This window comes from Lactuca saligna, chromosome 8 (genome assembly GCF_052625555.1).
Source record: "Lactuca saligna cultivar CGN05327 chromosome 8, ASM5262555v1, whole genome shotgun sequence".
NCBI classification, from domain to species: Eukaryota; Viridiplantae; Streptophyta; class Magnoliopsida; order Asterales; family Asteraceae; genus Lactuca; species Lactuca saligna.
The window spans coordinates 16186296-16204606 of record NC_136424.1 but is presented as its reverse complement, the minus strand read 5'-3'; the positions used below and the strand labels follow the sequence as shown (position 1 = coordinate 16204606).

Genomic DNA, 18311 nt, shown 5'->3' with positions numbered 1-18311 from the left:
TTTGGAGTTCACTAGAATATTTTCCATAATTCCCCCACTTCTGTTCACTCCTTCATTTCTTGGATTGTGGTACTCACGAGAATGCTTTGCAAATTCTTCAACTGATTCCTTAACTTCCCCCAGATTTTTCTTAGTTAGTGGTCCTTGAGAATCAAGGAGTTGCCTTGTCATGAAATTTACACCATCATAAAATATTGACACTTTATTTTGAATATTGGGGTCATTTTGAGGACAATTTCTCAACAATCCCTTGTAGCGCTCCCATGCCTCATAAATTGACTCACCCGGATTTTGCTCAAAATTTTCTATTGCCTTATTGAGTTTAGCTATCTTGGAAGGTGGGAAAAAATTTCTAAAAACTGTTCGCACATTTGGGCCCAAGTAGTGATTGCACCTGGTGGTAGTGCCTTTAGCCAGTCTTTAGTAGCTCCCTTAAAAGTGACTGGTAGCATCCTTAACAAGACTGTCTCTCTAGGAACATTTGGGACATTGAAATAATATGCTATGTCATTTAATTCATGTAAATGCTTGTAAGCATCCTCATGATCCTTTCCAGAAAGTGGTACATCCCTTAGTGCATTAAGGATGTGCCCTTTCAGTTCGAATGAGGTAGTTGCAGGAATTGCAGGTTGTATTAGGCCAAGACCAACATCATCTCTAATTTGCTTTTTGTAATCTCCCATGGACATATCCGCAATATCCACCATCTCGTTATTAGGCTCGTCCTCATATTCACTTCTATGTAATGAAAATTCAAGATCGGATTAGTACTCGAACTCTCGTGGGTTATATTTTTGATCAAAGTCTTCAATCTTGTTTCTGTCCTTTGAGGATGTACTAGATTCTCCCACTTTCTTTCCTGAATTCTTTCCAAAGACTGATTTGAGATCTTTGATGGATGACTTTTTTGGTGTTTGGTTCAATCTTGCGTCCTTATCCGACTTCTTGTGAATGGTTGACTCTGGATCTTCAAGTGGTGGCACCAAAGGTGTGTTGGAACCTCTAGTCATGAGCTTCTACAAAATAAACAAAAATAAAAATGTAAAAATGAACTAAAACAGAAAAACTGTAACACCCCGAAATATCAAGAGTAGAGTTGAAGGGTTAAAAGTGTAAATCTTGAAGGGCAACTCGGCGAGTCCATGGATGGACTCAGCGAGTAGGGTCGCGATTTTGGTCATGTGTCAAGTGGCCTACTCGGCGAGTCCAAAGATGGACTCAGCGAGTAGGTGCTGAGTGGAGAAAACCCTAATTCTCGGGGTTGAGCCCTATATAAAGAACTTAACATCTATTTCCCTAGCCTCTTTACTCATCCTCAAGTCCAGAAACCCTTAGCATTCGTGGGTGTGTGGATCAAAGTGCATTTGGGAGCTTGAAGGGTTTTTGTTGAAGAAATCTTGGGAGTTTGGAGGCTTGGAGCAAGGGGCTTTGCTTGGATTCGAGTTTCATTGCAGTTGGGGGGGTTCTTTTGAGGTAATATCTTGTTCTTGGGCTGTTACTCATATGGATTCATCATTTTGGGGTTTATGGGAGCTTATCTTGGTATGTTTTGGAGTTTGGAGGTTAGATCTGAGGTTGCTACCTCAGATCTGGAAAGGGGAAGGTCTAGAGTGCATTAAAGTCCCTGTGTTTGAGTGCTTAGTGAAGCCATCATGTCCCAAACCCTAGCTCTAAAGTGTATAAGGCCTAGATCTCTTTGGATTCACGTAAAGTTTGCCACTTTACGTGATGGATGGGTTGTAGGAGGCTAGATCTATGTTTTGGATCAATTGCATGGCCTGGAACGCTTCTGTATGGATTCAGACCGGTGGTACTCGGCGAGTCACAAGGGTGGACTCGACGAGTTGCTTGAAGATGAGCTGGAACTCGATGAGTTGGATGAACAACTCGGTGAGAAGGTTGAAGATAGCCTTAGACTCGGCGAGTCTGTTCTTGGACTCGGCGAGTCTTGTTGAAGAGTCCCAATATTTTCTGGTTGAGTCGAGAATCGGTGAGTTAAGGGATGATTCGGTGAGTTGGGTGCGAGTGGACTCAGAGTTGTTGGACTCGGCGAGTCTCAGGGTGACTCGACGAGTCAGGTCGCGAATTGAGGGAAGTTCTGAGCTTGGGGACTCGGCGAGTCATCGGGTTGACTCGGTGAGTAGAGTCAGTCAGGGGTTGACTTTGACCGTTGTCCAGAGTTGACTAGTTTGACTTTGTAGTGTTAGTCAGCCAGGATTAAGGTGGTATTAATTAGAGATATGCTTGTGTTGTAAGAGGACGATAGCTCGGGAGATCAAGCGCTAGTGATTCCGAGATACGCGAGGTGAGTCTTCTCACTATGCTTTACCTTGAGTAGGTAACCAGAGTTATGTGACAGAGTATTTGTATGCTATGTATGTTATGTGTTGTACTGCATTATTTCTATGTGATTTATGCTGTGCCTGTTTACAGAGTTAGAATCGGAAGGTTCATAGAGTTAGAACCTGAGGGTTCACAGAGTCTGGGTGCACGGACCCACAGAGTTATAGCCTCGAGTGGCTAATATGTGTTTTATGTGGTATTTTGGGGAACTCACTAAGCTTTGTGCTTACAGTGTTTGATGTTAATTGTTTCAGGTACTAGTGACGACCACGGGAAGGCGCCGGCTTGATCAGTACACATGCACGGGATTTATGATTTTGAGATCTTGGGATTTTGTATTACTTGGATTGAACAATTGAAAATGGTTGTTTTCTGAATATTAAATGAATTATGTTTTAAAAAAAAATTTGATTTTTTTTTTGAAATTTACGGTGTTACAATTTGGTATCAGAGCCTTGGTTTTAGGGATTCGGATGCACCTTCGGGCGTATTTGAACTCAAACCGAGGATTTGAGAAATTTTACAACCATAACTACAAATTTTCTAAAAAGAATAAAAAAGTTTTGGAGACAAGCAGAGTGGAAGGTGTGTACGGTCAGCCAGCGCCCGAACGGTGAATCCACAAAATACCCTTACTTTTGTGTTATGAGATATTTATGATGCACTTTATGAGATATTATTGCATGCTAGAGACAGGCTAGGTATTCCATATCTTAGGACTAGAGTGGCCTGATTTGTGATGCCTTAGCCTAGGGATTGTTGTTTTATGCGATGTGCTTTTGAGTATGTGATGAGTGAGAATATTTAGTTGGAATCCTTGAGGGGATTCGAGTAGAAGAGTAATCTAGGGGAGATACCTAGATAAGTACCGTGGTACTTAGCAAAGGAGTAGTTAAAACCCAAGAGGGGAAGAGTTGCAGAGTTCGGTGGTACTTTCGGGGATGAGCTGAGCAAGCGGAGTTATCACCCAGAGTGAGATATATACATCTTTCGATGCTCGAATGCTGCTTGCTTCGTGCTTTGTGGAAATCTTGATGATGGGAGTCAGCTACCAAGCGAATATGATGATATTCAGGAGGTAGATGGCTGGCATCATTAGGAGCTCTTCAGCAGCTGATGGCAGAGAAGGGTGAGAATCTAGGAAGAGCCTAGGGAGTATCTGTAGCCAGCTGAGTGCGTTGGCAGAGTAGAGAATTTCGCTGGAGAGCAAGCACGTGACGGAATTGGGGATCGAGAAAGTCAAGCAGCTACTTAGAAGCTCTGGGATAGTCCGTGTGGAATGTATGGGTAGATGTGGCAGGTAGTATGGGCCCGTACTACTGAAAGCAGAGGATCCATACTTGATACAGGGGGTATTCTGAAGTTTCTAATGAGCGTATTGAAGAGTGATGTTATGGTTCGAGTACCATACATCGGAGCAGGTGGAGGATTGATGTTATGGTTCGAGTACCATACATCGGAATAGATGGAGGAGTAATGTCATGGTTCGAGTACCATACATCGAAGCAGATTGAGGAGTGATGTTATGGTTCGAGTACCATACATCGGAGTAGATGAAGGATTGATGCTATGGTTCGGGTACCATACACCAGAGAATATTGAGAAGAGATGTCATGGGATGGGTACCATAGTTCGTAGTGAATGATGCTTATGGTTCTCCGGTCTCGATTGATTAGGTAATGATTGGGTGCTATGGGTTTTAGGCATGTGGGCCATGATTGAGTTCAAAGAGGCATCCTTTGAGAGGGAGGTTGAGGGCCTTTCAGAGTATTTTGGTAAGGAGTCAGAGGGAGGGGAGAATTTCGGTCTGAGTTGAGCAATCAATCGATAGAGGAGATGTCACCTTCTATGACCTGAGTAGTGTTATTTATGTTCGTGTGCGAAACATGAGAGGCATGATGTTTAGGTTTTGGGTTTGGGGGTAAACCCTGCAGGTTGTCATTGATGATGATTTTCCTCGAGAGTATCACGAGGCAGTGAGTATCATGAGCAGATAGTCAGTTAGGACTGAGATAGTCGAGGACCACGTTACACCTATTTGAGTATAGTAGGGCGTATTGTAGTGGTATCAGTGGGGAGTCCAGTAGAGTTTATTAGTGCAGTGGTTTTCGTTCTATGTTGGGTATTGAATATAGGAGTAGGTCCCTGTTCTTGGGACGATCCATGTGTTGGAACATTGGTTGATGAGTCGAGGTGGGGGAGTATGATGATTCGTGGTTCAGTCTATGGGTCAGTGATGTTATTGGGCAGTTGAGTTGTTTTGTATTGGATTGGTACGAGACCTAGAACGACTAGAGGCCATCGTGACAAGAAGTTCTTGAGGATTTCATCTGAGGATTAGAGTCCATGAGATCAATTGATTTCCTTAAAAGGGATTTTCGGGCGTTGCGCAGCACTTGCCAGGGGCAGGTGCGATTATGCTGGTAAAAATAATTGGCAGGATGGTTGTATGCCAATTGGGGACGATTCGAACCCTAGTGGGGGAGAACCGGGTATTTATTGAGGGAACCAGAGATCTGTGCAAGAGCGGTTAAAGGTTGAATACAGGAACCTGCGGCTTGAATTCATGGGATCAGGGTCATTGGTGATCAGGGAAAGTTGCAGGGCGAGAAAATGCAGGTGGTATATGTCTGAGAGAGAGATGGGTGTCTCCACGGCAGGTGGTGAATGGAAAGGAATCTGGTGGTGGTCAGGATCGTTTCAAGTGGAAGGCTCGTGATGACAGTATGGGCAGTCGAGAACTTCTGGGTCGAAGTATGCATTGTTTATTCCTTTTTGGGGTGGTTAGAAGATCATCGAGCAGCCAACTTCCGGGTCGGTATGTGTATTCTTGCGTGGATTCTGAGCAGTAGAGGAAAGGATTCCGGAGGATCATCAGTGTGTTGTGAAGCATTAATGCTTTCTTTGTATTCCAAGTGAGTGTCTGGATACACTGAAGTTGCGCATTGGGTACAATGAAGAATTATTATGAGGCTCAGAGGAATGTATTGTTGTATATGTATGGTGCTGGGAGTAGGAGAATCAGTGGTAGAGGCAGGACATTGTGATGTTCGGTGATGGTATTCCGTGGTTTCCGCGTATAGCGTCTTGATTTCGGAGTTATTTAGAGTTTTGAGTTTGAAGCGACTAGTGATGTATCATGTATCTAGGGTTCCAGTAGGGGCCCTTCGCGTATTGTCATCAAGAGGGAGTTATTTAAGGAAGTGGATCTCCGCAGAGATGGGTTCTGTGTATAGCGGTTGCCGCTAGAGTCTGTAATGCATACTGGGGCAAGTGTGTAACTACCTATGATAGTCTTCGGTGCATGAGTTAGTGAGCATAGTGTGGCATTGTAATGAGAATGAGGGTGTTGTGATGCTACGGGGAGCCGTAGTACTCGCAAGCCAGAGAAAGAGAAAGAGTCGTGATACTACGGGGAGCTGTAGTATTCGCCAATCAGGGAGTTTTGTGATGCTACAGGGAGCTGTAGTACTCACAAGTCAGAGAGTGAGAGACGTGATACTACGGGGAGCTATAGTATTCGCCAGTCAGAGGGTGTTGTGATGCTACAGGGATCTGTAGTACTCACAAGTCAGAGAGTGGGAGTCGTGGTACTGCGGGGAGCCGTAGTACTCACTAGTCGGTTGACGTTGTGGTGCTACGAGGAATCGTAGTACTCACTAGTCAGAAGCTGTCGTGATATTGCAGGAAGCCATAGAACTCGCTAGACAGCAAGAGAGTGTGATGATGGAGTGTTCTCTGATCAGTGTACGATGCAGAGGAGTTTTAGGCTTGAGTAGCCCTAATATTGAGTTTCAGAGCCTAGTGGTTAAACCGGGGTGAGGCTGGGGCCTCTGCTTCTGTCGAGAGATTCTGCAAGGTGCGCAAGAGATATGCGCAGCAGACTCCAGAGGTCAGAGTTGATTCAATCTTCGATCGGATTGTATTTTTCGTATGAGGAGAAGGGAATTTAGTGACTTGCGTGTCACTGGGCCGGAATATTGGTCAAACGGAGGAAGTTGGTGTGATATCTTGGGTCATGATATGTGTGACCTTTGGAGGTTCAGCTGTGGGGCCAAAAGCTGATCTGGTGTTCAGTATCGAAGAGGGATATGAGAAATGAGGTAGAGTTTACCTTGGTGATGTCTGAGGACACTGCAGAGCAAGCGAATGATTCAAACGCTCGAGGACATACTTCGGGCATATATTTAATAGATTTCGGAGAGAGTTGTGACACGTATTTACCCTTGGTAGAGCTTTCCTGCAACAACAACCATCAGTTGACCACCAGTGTGCCACCCTTTGAGCTGTTGTATGGGAGGAGGTGTCATTAGTGATGGGTTTAGAGCATTCTAACACTTCCTAAGTGTACATGCAACCCTAATAACCTTGGATCTATGTTTGTCTAATTATCATGCAAAGTTGAATTCCAAGGTTATATTCCTATCTAGCATACATGGGGAACAATTTTAACATAAAGTATAGATAGAATAACTTACCTTGTTGTTGTTTGTGTTCCTTGAAACCTTGTGAGCCTAGCACCCCAAGTGTGATGCCTCAAATGCTTCACACAACACCAAATGCTCTTGGAAGAACTTATGAGAGAACACACACTTCTCAAAATCGGCCAAGCCCTCTTGTTTCTTAGTGTAGTCGATTTTGGGTGGAGAACATGATACTTATATAGTGTTGACACATCTAGGGTTAAACCCTAATGTGTCACGACTCTTCATTTCCATGACCCATGGGTTTGTAACTCCCATGGAGCATCCTATGGGTGGAACCCAACTTGATAGTCCATGGAGCCTTTTAGCCCACTATACAAGATATGGATGATTTACATAATCAACCCATATATTTAATTAGTTATCTTTTGATCACATAATTAATTCTAAATTAATCCTTGATCAAACTAATCAAATAATATTATTAATATATTAGAACTTATAATATATTAATAATATTCAAGTGTTATTTCTCTCATTTAGTCTATCCAATTGCATGATGCCATGCAACCCAAATGGACCATGCCGGGTCGGGTCAAGTACATACCAGAAATAGTTATGGACTTAGACACCTTATCCAACAGTCTCCCACTTGGATAAGTCTAATAACTATTACTGCAAATATGACTTCAGGAACCGATCGGCAATCGTAGCTCTTTACAAGGTTTCTCGAAACTGAGAAGATGATGGTACGCCATTTAAGATAAGTGATCATATAATCCTCTGTTCTAGATATCAGTCGGACAAATACATGGAACAATGTCTTACTTATTGTCCAACAATTTGTTTCCCGATTTCTGATTTGTTTGACAAAGAACTTCATTGAACACATCAATTTTAGTTCTGACCGGGCCCGGTACATAGGTCAAAACAAAATCATCGAGGGGCCCAGATATCAGCTTCTAATCCAAGAAGGAACAGATAAACTTCGACTCATATGTTTGTTCTACTACTCATTGAATTACACACAAGAGCGCGATTTATAACATCGAGTTACCAATGCATTTTTCGTACAATCAATGCATAACCAACTTGTAAGTAACAAATCATATCTCTAGGTTTAAAGACTTATATGATATTACCGTCTCACGATCACTCGAGATAGAATTCCATGAAGTGATTCCAGTGAGCGTGGGTTGAGTCCAATGCTCAGAACTTATGAGCACTCATGATTGTTGTAGCCTTGTCCAAGACCTCTACAACCAAACATGACAGTCTTGATTCATACCTACTTCCGACATATGACCGACTGTGGAGGTTTGAATAAGTGTTATACCAAACAAAATTATTCTGGAAGTCAAAACATGCAAAAGAAATATAGTAAACGATCGACAAGATATAGCAACACTTTACTCATAAATAAAACACTTTTATTCATCATCAAATGTCAATTACACTTTACAAATTTTGAGGTTATCTAACTACTAAATCTAATATCATCCTTCATCCCTATGCTCCGAGCATGCTGGAGATGCTTAACCCGAGTCAGTCCCTTCATGAGGGGATCTGCCGGATTCTCATATGATGATACCCTCTTTGCCACGAGGAGTCCTTCTTCGATCCGATGTATGATGAAATGGTATTTTCTATCGATGTGTCTGGATCTCCCGTGATCCCTTGGTTCCTTGGCTAAGGCAACATCACTTTCACTATCACAGAAAATTTCCATTGGCTCTTTAATAGCTGGTACAACTCCAAGGTCTCCAATGAAGTTCCTCAGCCATAACGCCTCCTTTGCCGCCTCGCTAGCTGCAATATACTCTGATTCACAAGTAGAATCTGCCACTGTCTCTTGCTTGGAACTCTTCCAAGAAATTGCTCCTCCATTTAGGGTAAAGACCCAGCCCGACTGAGAGCGGAAGTTATCCCTATCAGTCTGGAAGCTAGCATCACTATACCCTACAACTCTCAAGTCATCACTCCCACCGAGGGTAAGGACCCAGTCCTTAGTCCTTCGTAGGTACTTGAGAATATTCTTTACCGCAGTCCAGTGTGCCTAGCCAGGGTTCCCCTGAAACCTGCTAACCATGCTCAGGGCAAAAGCTACATCAGGTCGAGTACACGTCATAGCATACATGATCGATCCTACAGCCGAAGCATAAGGTACTCGACTCATTTGTGCTATCTCAGCCTCAGTGCTAGGGCTTTGTGTCTTACTCAGTTTGGCGTTACTCTGGATGGGCAACTCTCCTTTTTTGGAGTCTTGCATTCTGAATCTCTTCAGCACCTTATCCAAGTAGGTACTTTGACTAAGTCCAATTAGTCTTTTACTCCGATCTCTCAAGATCCTTATCCCCAAAATATAGGCAGCTTCACCAAGGTCCTTCATAGCGAAACACTTTCCAAGCAAGGACTTTACTTCCTGCAGGGTTGGAATGTCGTTTCCTATGAGTAGTATGTCATCCACATACAATACCAAAAAGCTAACTATACTCCCACTAGCCTTGATATATACACAAGATTCATCTTCACTCCTAGAAAAACCAAATTCCTTGACCTTTTCATCAAAGCAAAGATTCCATCTGCGAGGTGCTTGCTTTAATCCATAAATGGATTTCTCAAGCTTACACACTCTATTAGGGTACTTGTTGCTGACAAAACCCTCTGGCTGACTCATGTAAACATCTTCAGCCAACTTCCCATTAAGGAAAGCGGTTTTGACATCCATTTGCCAAATTTCATAGTCATGAAATGCGGCTATGGCTAACAGAACCCGAATAGACTTAATCTTGGCTACCGGAGAAAAAGGTCTCATCATAATCCACTCCAGGAATTTGAGAGAAGCCCTTTGCAACCAGTCTAGCCTTATAAGTGTGTACTTTACCATCCATGTCGGTCTTCTTCTTGAAGACCCATTTGCACCCTACAGTCTTTCGACCTGGTACATTCTCAACCAAGTTCCAAACTTGATTGTCATACATGGATTGTATCTCGCTATCCATAGCCTCTTTCCATTTAGCAGACTCGGGGCCTGCCATGGTTTCCTCGTAGCTGTTAGGGTCATCTTGACTTACTAGTGTCCCATCACTAATAAGTGTGTCACCTTCTGCAGTAATATGGAATCCATAGTAATGCTCAGGTGCACTCCTAACTCTCGTGGAACGCCTCAGAGGTACAGATTCGTCAATTGGCTCAACAGGAGTTTCCTCCTCAAGTTGAGGGCTAGAGTTTGAAGTTCCTTCACCACTTGACTCTTGAATTTCTTCAAGATCAACTTGCCTCCCACTGTCTCCTTGGCTTATAAACTCTCTTTCTCGAAAGACTCCTCTTCTTGCTACAAAGACCACATTGTCACTAGGTCTGTAGAAGAGGTAACCAAAGGATTACTATGGGTAGCCGATGAAAATACACCTCTCGCTTCGGGGTTTGAGCTTATCATGAGTCTCGCGTCTCACGAAAGCCTCGCAACCCCAAATCTTGATGTGGTCTAGTTTAGGTACTTTACCAGTCCACATCTCGTGAGGAGTTTTGGCAACTTTCTTTGTAGGGACTAGATTAAGGATATGGGCGGCAGTTTCTAAGGCATACCCCCAGAATGAGATTGGTAGCAAAGCTCGACTCATCATGGAACGAACCATGTCCAACAAGGTTCGATTACGCCTCTCAGCCACACCATTCAACTGCGGTGTCCTGGGAGGTGTCAATTGTGAGACAATCCCACATTCCTTTAGATAGTCGAGGAACTCTGAACTAAGATACTCACCACCCCGATCGGATCGAAGCATCTTAATGTTCCGGCCCAATTGATTCTCGACTTCCTGTTTAAATTCCTTAAACTTCTCGAAAGTCTCTGACTTATGCTTGATTAAGTAGACATATCCATATCTACTGTAATCATCAGTAAAAGTCAAATAATAACGATTAGCATCCCTTGTGGCATGTTTGAATGGCCCACACACATCCGTGTGTATAAGGTCCAACAAACCTTCACCCCTTTCACACGAGCCTGTGAAGGGTGACTTTGTCATTTTTCCAAGTAAGCATGATTCGCAACTATCATTTGACTTTAGGTCAAATGACTCCAAGACTCCATCCTTTTGGAGTTGGCCTATGCGTTTCTTGCTTATATGTCCAAGACGACAATGCCATAATGATGCTTTATCCAAGTTATTATTATTAGTAGAATCAATACACAGAACATTATTTCCTAAGTTATCTACAACAGATACAGCTTCATACACACCATCACAAGGTAATGCTTTAAAATAAAGAACATTATTAAAGAAAGCATTAATCGAACCAACTTCATTATCAAACGAAAAGGTGAAACCTTGTTTGTACAATGCATGAAAGGAAATAATATTTCTTGCCATTTCTGGCGAATAACAACATTTATTCAAATCTAAATTTAACCCACTACTTAGCGATAAAGTATAAACTCCAATCTTGGTGACAGATGTAACTTTCCTATTCCCCATGATTAAGTTTATTCTTCCTTGCTCCACATTCTCACTTCTTCCTAGTCCCTGCAAGTCACAACAAATATGAATACCACAACCGGTATCAAGGACCCAAGATTTCGAATGGGGTGAGTTATTAGAAATGATAGTGTAAATACCTGCATGGTTGGGTTTGACTTTCCCATCCTTCACATCATACTGGTACTTTGGGCAGTTCCGCTTCCAATGAGCTTTTTCATGGCAATAGAAGCATTCAGCCTCTTTTGGGTCAGAAGAAGGAGTAATGAAACCTTTCTTGGTTCCACTTGAAGAAGAGCCATCAAGGGTCCGAGCCTTGGTACCCTTCGAAGATCTCTTTCTCTTCCTCCCTCGACTTTGCTCGATTGCCAAGACCGGAGTTGAGTCTGGAGTAGGAGTGATAGAAACCGACTTCCCCTTAAGACCTGTTTCTGCGGTGTTGAGAAGTCCCTGAAGTTTGCTGAGGGTGACCTCTTCCTTGTTCATGTGATATGTCATGTGGAATTGATCATAGCACGATGGTAAGGAGTGCAAAATGATATCTATTGCAAGCTCCTCAGGGAAGTTCACATTAGGCTTCTGCAAACGATCCACATACCTTTGCATTTTCTGCATGTGGCTCGTGACAGAATCTCCGTCCTTCATCATGGTTGTTATCATGGAGCAGATGACTTCGTACCTCTCTTGTTGTGCACTTTGATGGTATCTTTCCATCAAATCTTGGTGCATTTCATAAGGGTAGAAATCCTCATAAGACTTTTGGAGTTCAGCTGTCATTGTGGCCAACATGATGCAAGCCACCTTGGTTGCATCTCTTTCATGAGTATGAAAGTCAGCGATCTCCTGGGGAGTTGCAGTGGACTCATCAATTTCCTTAAGCTCCTTGTCAAGGACATATTCTTTGTCCTCGTAGCGGGTAATCATCCTGATGTTTCTGATCCATTTATTGAAGTTGGATCCATCAAAGGTGACTTTCCCACACAGACTCATAAGAGTAAAGGAGCCATTAGGATTCGAGCCAGAAGCATTATTTGAAGACATCTGAAAAGGAAGAACAAGCTTAGTATAGATTTAAGAGAGTCCTTAATAAAACACCCAAATGTAATATTAAGGCTAGGATCCAATCACAATATAATATAACTTAGAAGAGGTATGCCGTAATCTAAGCTATACCATATTTGAAAGGTAGGTGAATGACGATTCACCAATTTCCACCACGAAAACCGAAATATTAGATATTTAGTTTTTATTGGTTTTAGAAATTCTTGATTCTTTGAGATCCAATGAACTTTTCAAAGGCATGTTTCAATCTCGAGAGTGCCCTCCAAGTTTTGTGACTGGGATACCGAGGATCACAAAACGAGGTGTGAAGTAACCATGCAAATCACTTGGTACCCTTAAAGTTTATCACTCAATCGATGTGCCGGTAAACCACACACGCTCCACCGATACTATAATAAACCTTAAGTCACCCTTTACCTACCTTGTTAAGTCCAAGTTAGTGTGCCGGTTAACCACACACGCTCCACCAACGACTTAGACAAAGTGTAAAGTGTAATTTCATGGATTAGCACCTTATTCACATTTTCCTAAAGTAACTAAGATTGGGAATTTAATAAAACATTTAGTTACTTTATTATATTCATCATACTTTGAATGAGAATTTATAAGTCCTTGTCTTACCCGTTCGGCTAACGACCCTCCACCAGTCAAGCAAGCGGTGGGTGAGAGTAAACACCCATTAAGTCACCATTTTATAGGCAACAACCTTATACCCACCTTATAGACCGGCTTTGTGAATGAGGCGTACTAGCGGTAAGACGACTTTATTCTTATACATATATATATATATATATATATATATATATATATATATATATATATATATATATATATATATATATATATATAATTATTAAATCATCATAATATAAGTATAAGGATTGAATTTTAACTTTTAAAATTCTAGGGGTTGGAACTTAAAGTTTTAACTTAACTTTACTTGTTCCAAAACTTGAGGGCAAGTTTTGTAACTTTCAAAACTTTTCATTTCTTGTAACTTATGAGTTTAATAGAGTAATAAAATGAAGATTCTTCATTTTTCTAACTCTTGTATTTGTTTTAATGGTTTTAACTCAAGTGTGACTCTTGGTTTTCCATAACTTAAGGATAAGTTATGGACTCCATTAAAACACATTATGATCAAGAATTAATCTACCACATAGGTTACAAATAATTCCTATGATCATCTAAAACATCATAAGAACAAGAACATGAATATGAACACAATCAAAAATTACATTTAAAACTTGTAATTTTGATAACTAGTTGTTTGTAAATGAATTAGCAAAGACATTACACCACCAAAAACAAGTTTTCAATTACCAAAACAGTTTAGGGTAATGTTTCTAATTCATTTCCAGCAACTAAATCGAAATTCTGCAATCAGTCGACCTTACTCGCCGAGTGCATGAACTCACTCGTCGAGTTGGTTGAAGATACTCATGAACTCGACGAGTCCCCCTATAGACTCGACGAGTCCATTCGCAGACAGCAAGATTTCCAATTCTTTTTTCAACTTTTAAGCACAAATAAGAGCAAACAAGCCTAGGCTCTGATACCACTGATGGGTTTAGAGCATTCTAACACTTCCTAAGTGTACATGCAACCCTAATAACCTTGGATCTATGTTTGTCTAATTATCATGCAAAGTTGAATTCCAAGGTTATATTCCTATCTAGCATACATGGGGAACAATTTTAACATAAAGTATAGATAGAATAACTTACCTTGTTGTTGTTTGTGTTCCTTGAAACCTTGTGAGCCTAGCACCCCAAGTGTGATGCCTCAAATGCTTCACACAACACCAAATGCTCTTGGAAGAACTTATGAGAGAACACACACTTCTCAAAATCGGCCAAGCCCTCTTGTTTCTTAGTGTAGTCTATTTTGGGTGGAGAACATGATACTTATATAGTGTTGACACATCTAGGGTTAAACCCTAATGTGTCATGACTCTTCATTTCCATGACCCATGGGTTTGTAACTCCCATGGAGCATCCTATGGGTGGAACCCAACTTGATAGTCCATGGAGCCTTTTAGCCCACTATACAAGATATGGATGATTTACATAATCAACCCATATATTTAATTAGTTATCTTTTGATCACATAATTAATTCTAAATTAATCCTTGATCAAACTAATCAAATAATATTATTAATATATTAGAACTTATAATATATTAATAATCTTCAAGTGTTATTTCTCTCATTTAGTCTATCCAATTGCATGATGCCATGCAACCCAAATGGACCATGTCGGGTCGGGTCAAGTACATACCAGAAATAGTTATGGACTTAGACACCTTATCCAACAATTAGATCGGTAGTCATTGAGCAGCGTGATTGCGGTGGTGATATGGAATGACATCATGTTGGGGTGACTGCTGAGGATGCGGAAGGGATTCCACGGGTGTAAAGCCAAGAGTCTATGGATGGATACAGGGATGGAGTCTGGGACTCCCAGCTTGATTCTGATCAGGGAGTCGTGTGTGTAGTGGTGGTTCCCCTGAGGATGTTGGAGATGTCGTCAGTGCGACGGGTTTTCCTAACTCGAGAGTGCGAGGACTGGTGCAGCATGTGTGTGTGATTGCAAGAAGAGGACTCGTGGGAGTTACTCTGAGATTGAAGAATGGGTCTTTCGGTCAGCATGGAATGGATAGAGTGGGATTCGGATCAGGGATCCGGTGGTTCATGGTTTTCTAGCTCATATGGGTCGAGTGATTGTTGAGATTTGGAGCAGTGATGCATCATGGGAAGTACTCAGTTGTTGTGTGTGGATATCAGAGGGTAAAGCCGGTGCCCGGGTTGAGACGGTGGTCAGGACACCGCAAGGAAAGAGAAAGTGAGTTCGAGTTTCGTTGGGTATGCCTTGAGGGACCCGGTTCGGTTAAGGCCAGGTGGCGTGGTGTGGGAGTATTTTTGGAGATGAGTTGCCATAGGCTTCGAGGACGAAGCCTAATTTAAGTGGGGGAGAATTGTAACACCCCGAAATATCAAGAGTAGAGTTGAAGGGCTAAAAGTGTAAATCTTGAAGGGAAACTCGGCGAGTCCATCGGTGGACTCGGCGAGTAGGGTCGCGATTTTGGTTGCGTGTCAAGTGGCCTACTCGGCGAGTCCAAAGATGGACTCGGCGAGTCCAAAGATGGACTCAGCGAGTAGGTGCTGAGTGGAGAAAACCCTAATTCTCGGGGTTGAGCCCTATATAAAGAACTTAACATCCATTTCCCTAGCCTCTTTACTCATCCTCAAGTCCAGAAACCCTTAGCATTCGTGGGTGTGTGGATCAAAGTGCATTTAGGAGCTTGAAGGGTTTTTGTTGAAGAAATCTTGGGAGTTTGGAGGCTTGGAGCAAGGGGCTTTGCTTGGATTCGAGTTTCATTGCAGTTGGGGGGTTCTTTTGAGGTAATATCTTGTTCTTGGGCTGTTACTCATATGGATTCATCATTTTGGGGTTTATGGGAGCTTATCTTGGTATGTTTTGGAGTTTGGAGGTTAGATCTGAGGTTGCTACCTCAGATCTGGAAGGGGGAAGGTCTAGAGTGCATTAAAGTCCCTGTATTTGAGTGCTTAGTCAAGCCATCATGTCCCAAACCCTAGCTCTAAAGTGTATAAGGCCTAGATCTCTTTGGATTCACGTAAAGTTTGCCACTTTACGTGATGGATGGGTTGTAGGAGGCTAGATCTATGTTTTGGATCAATTGCATGGCCTGGAACGCTTCTGTATGGATTCAGACCGGTGGTACTCGGCGAGTCACAAGGGTGGACTCGACGAGTTGCTTTAAGATGAGCTGGAACTCGATGAGTTGGATGAACAACTCGGTGAGAAGGTTGAAGATAGCCTTAGACTCGGCGAGTCTGTTCTTGGACTCGGCGAGTCTTGTCGAAGAGTCCCAATATTTTCTGGTTGAGTCGAGAATCGGTGAGTTAAGGGATGATTCGGTGAGTTGGGTGCGAGTGGACTCAGAGTTGTTGGACTCGGCGAGTCTCGGGGTGACTCGGCGAGTCAGGTCGCAGATTGAGGGAAGTTCTGAGCTTGGGGACTCGGCGAGTCATCGGGTTGACTCGGCGAGTAGAGTCAGTCAGGGGTTGACTTTGACCGTTGTCCAGAGTTGACTAGTTTGACTTTGTAGTGTTAGTCAGCCAGGTTAAAGGTGGTATTAAGTAGAGATATGTTTGTGTTGCAGGAGGACGATAGCTCGCGAGATCGAGCGCTAGTGATTCCGAGATACGCGAGGTGAGTCTTCTCACTATGCTTTACCTTGAGTAGGTAACCAGAGTTATGTGACAGAGTATTTGTACGCTATGTATGTTATGTGTTGTACTGCATTATTTCTATGTGATTTATGTTGTGCATGTTTACAGAGTTAGAACCGGAAGGTTCACAGAGTTAGAACCTGAGGGTTCACAGAGTCTGGGTGCACGGACCCATAGAGTTATAGCCTCGAGTGGCTAATATGTGTTTTATGTGGTATTTTGGGGAACTCACTAAGCTTTGTGCTTACAGTGTTTGATGTTAATTGTTTCAGGTACTAGTGACGACCGCGGGAAGGCGTCGTCTTGATTAGTACACACACACGAGATTTATGATTTTGAGATATTGGGATTTTGTATTACTTGGATTGAATGATTGAAAATGGTTGTTTTCGGAATATTAAATGAATTATGTTTTATAAAAAAATTTGAAATTTTTTTTTTGAAATTTACGGTGTTACAGAAACAAAGAAAACTGGAAACTACTGGATTCACGTCGTGAGTCAATAACGCTCACGACATGAGTTCAGTACTGGAAGAAAATAAACTAAATTGAAAACTAACTTTTTGCAGGTTTTACTGCACGAAAAGGATCGATTAATTTAAAGCAAATAAATTAACAATTAAATGCGTCGTTCCCCGGCAACGGCGCCAAAAACTTGATGTGCACAAAAGTACCTCCTAATTTTAAATTTATAACCTAACTAACTTAACTAACTAAAATGCACCTATGCAGTGTACCCAGTCGATTTATAGAATAGTTTGGGTAAGTCGGATGTCGATCATAGGGAACAATTTTAACTAATTAATTTACCTACTATTAAATTAACCTAATTTCCTAGTAAAGTAGTGGTTTTATCTAATTTTGCAAGTTTAGATGAACTTAATCTCTTAACAAAATTCAATCAATAAGCAAAACACTTATGTTAGTTCGAATCCGCTTTCCCTCAAAGGTTTATAAATTGATTATGACAATTCCTGTTGGTTACCAATTAAAACATTATTAGCAATTCAGTTCTAATTTTACTAATTGTCAATTAATTAATGTATATCTATGCATGGTTACACATAATTTAACACATAATCAATTGTTGAATAATATTGGAGCTATGTAAGATTAGATTAACAAACACAAATTATGGTCATAACATGAGTTCTCTAGCATAGCCTAATTTATTAATTCAATTCCTTAACTAAGATTTGTTCAATCTTAGCACTAATAATCTAATGTTCACTAAATTACTAGGGGTTCAAATTCATGCAGAATAATGGTCATTAACTACACAGAATAAGAAGTTTAATCAATTAAATTAGCAAATCAAACATGCTAGGAATACCAGTCAAACACAAGACATAACCAACAAGCAAAGTCTAGATTAATAAAGTATTAAACCATGAGTTCCAGCTTCATCTAACTAACAGAAGCAACTAGATTTAGCTAGACATCTTATCAAACAAACATAAACAAACCATAGTCTTAATCATGTTTAAATATACCAAATTATTAAGCTAAGTATGAACTCTTCCTTCTTCCTTGGTATACAACCAATTTCCAGACCTTCTCTCCTTCTAATTTTCGACTCCAGAAACTCTCCAAGTCAGCCAAAAGTTCTTAAAGTCGTAGGGAACAAGAAAATATATAGTTTCTAAATTTTCCGTATTCACGGCGTGAGCTGATATGTCTCATGACATGAATATAGTAATAATCTGTGTTGGACAAGGAGTCTTCTACGCGCATCTTATCTTCTGGA

General features: G+C 41.5%; 1 non-coding gene across 1 annotated transcript; it reads left to right on the top strand.

The window, feature by feature from the left end:
* The first annotated feature begins 217 nt into the window (after positions 1 to 217).
* On the top strand, positions 218 to 324 carry LOC145013472 (small nucleolar RNA R71). Its single transcript, XR_013665030.1, has one exon. It is a non-coding gene; the product is annotated as a small nucleolar RNA R71 (small nucleolar RNA).
* The last annotated feature ends 17987 nt before the right edge of the window (positions 325 to 18311 follow it).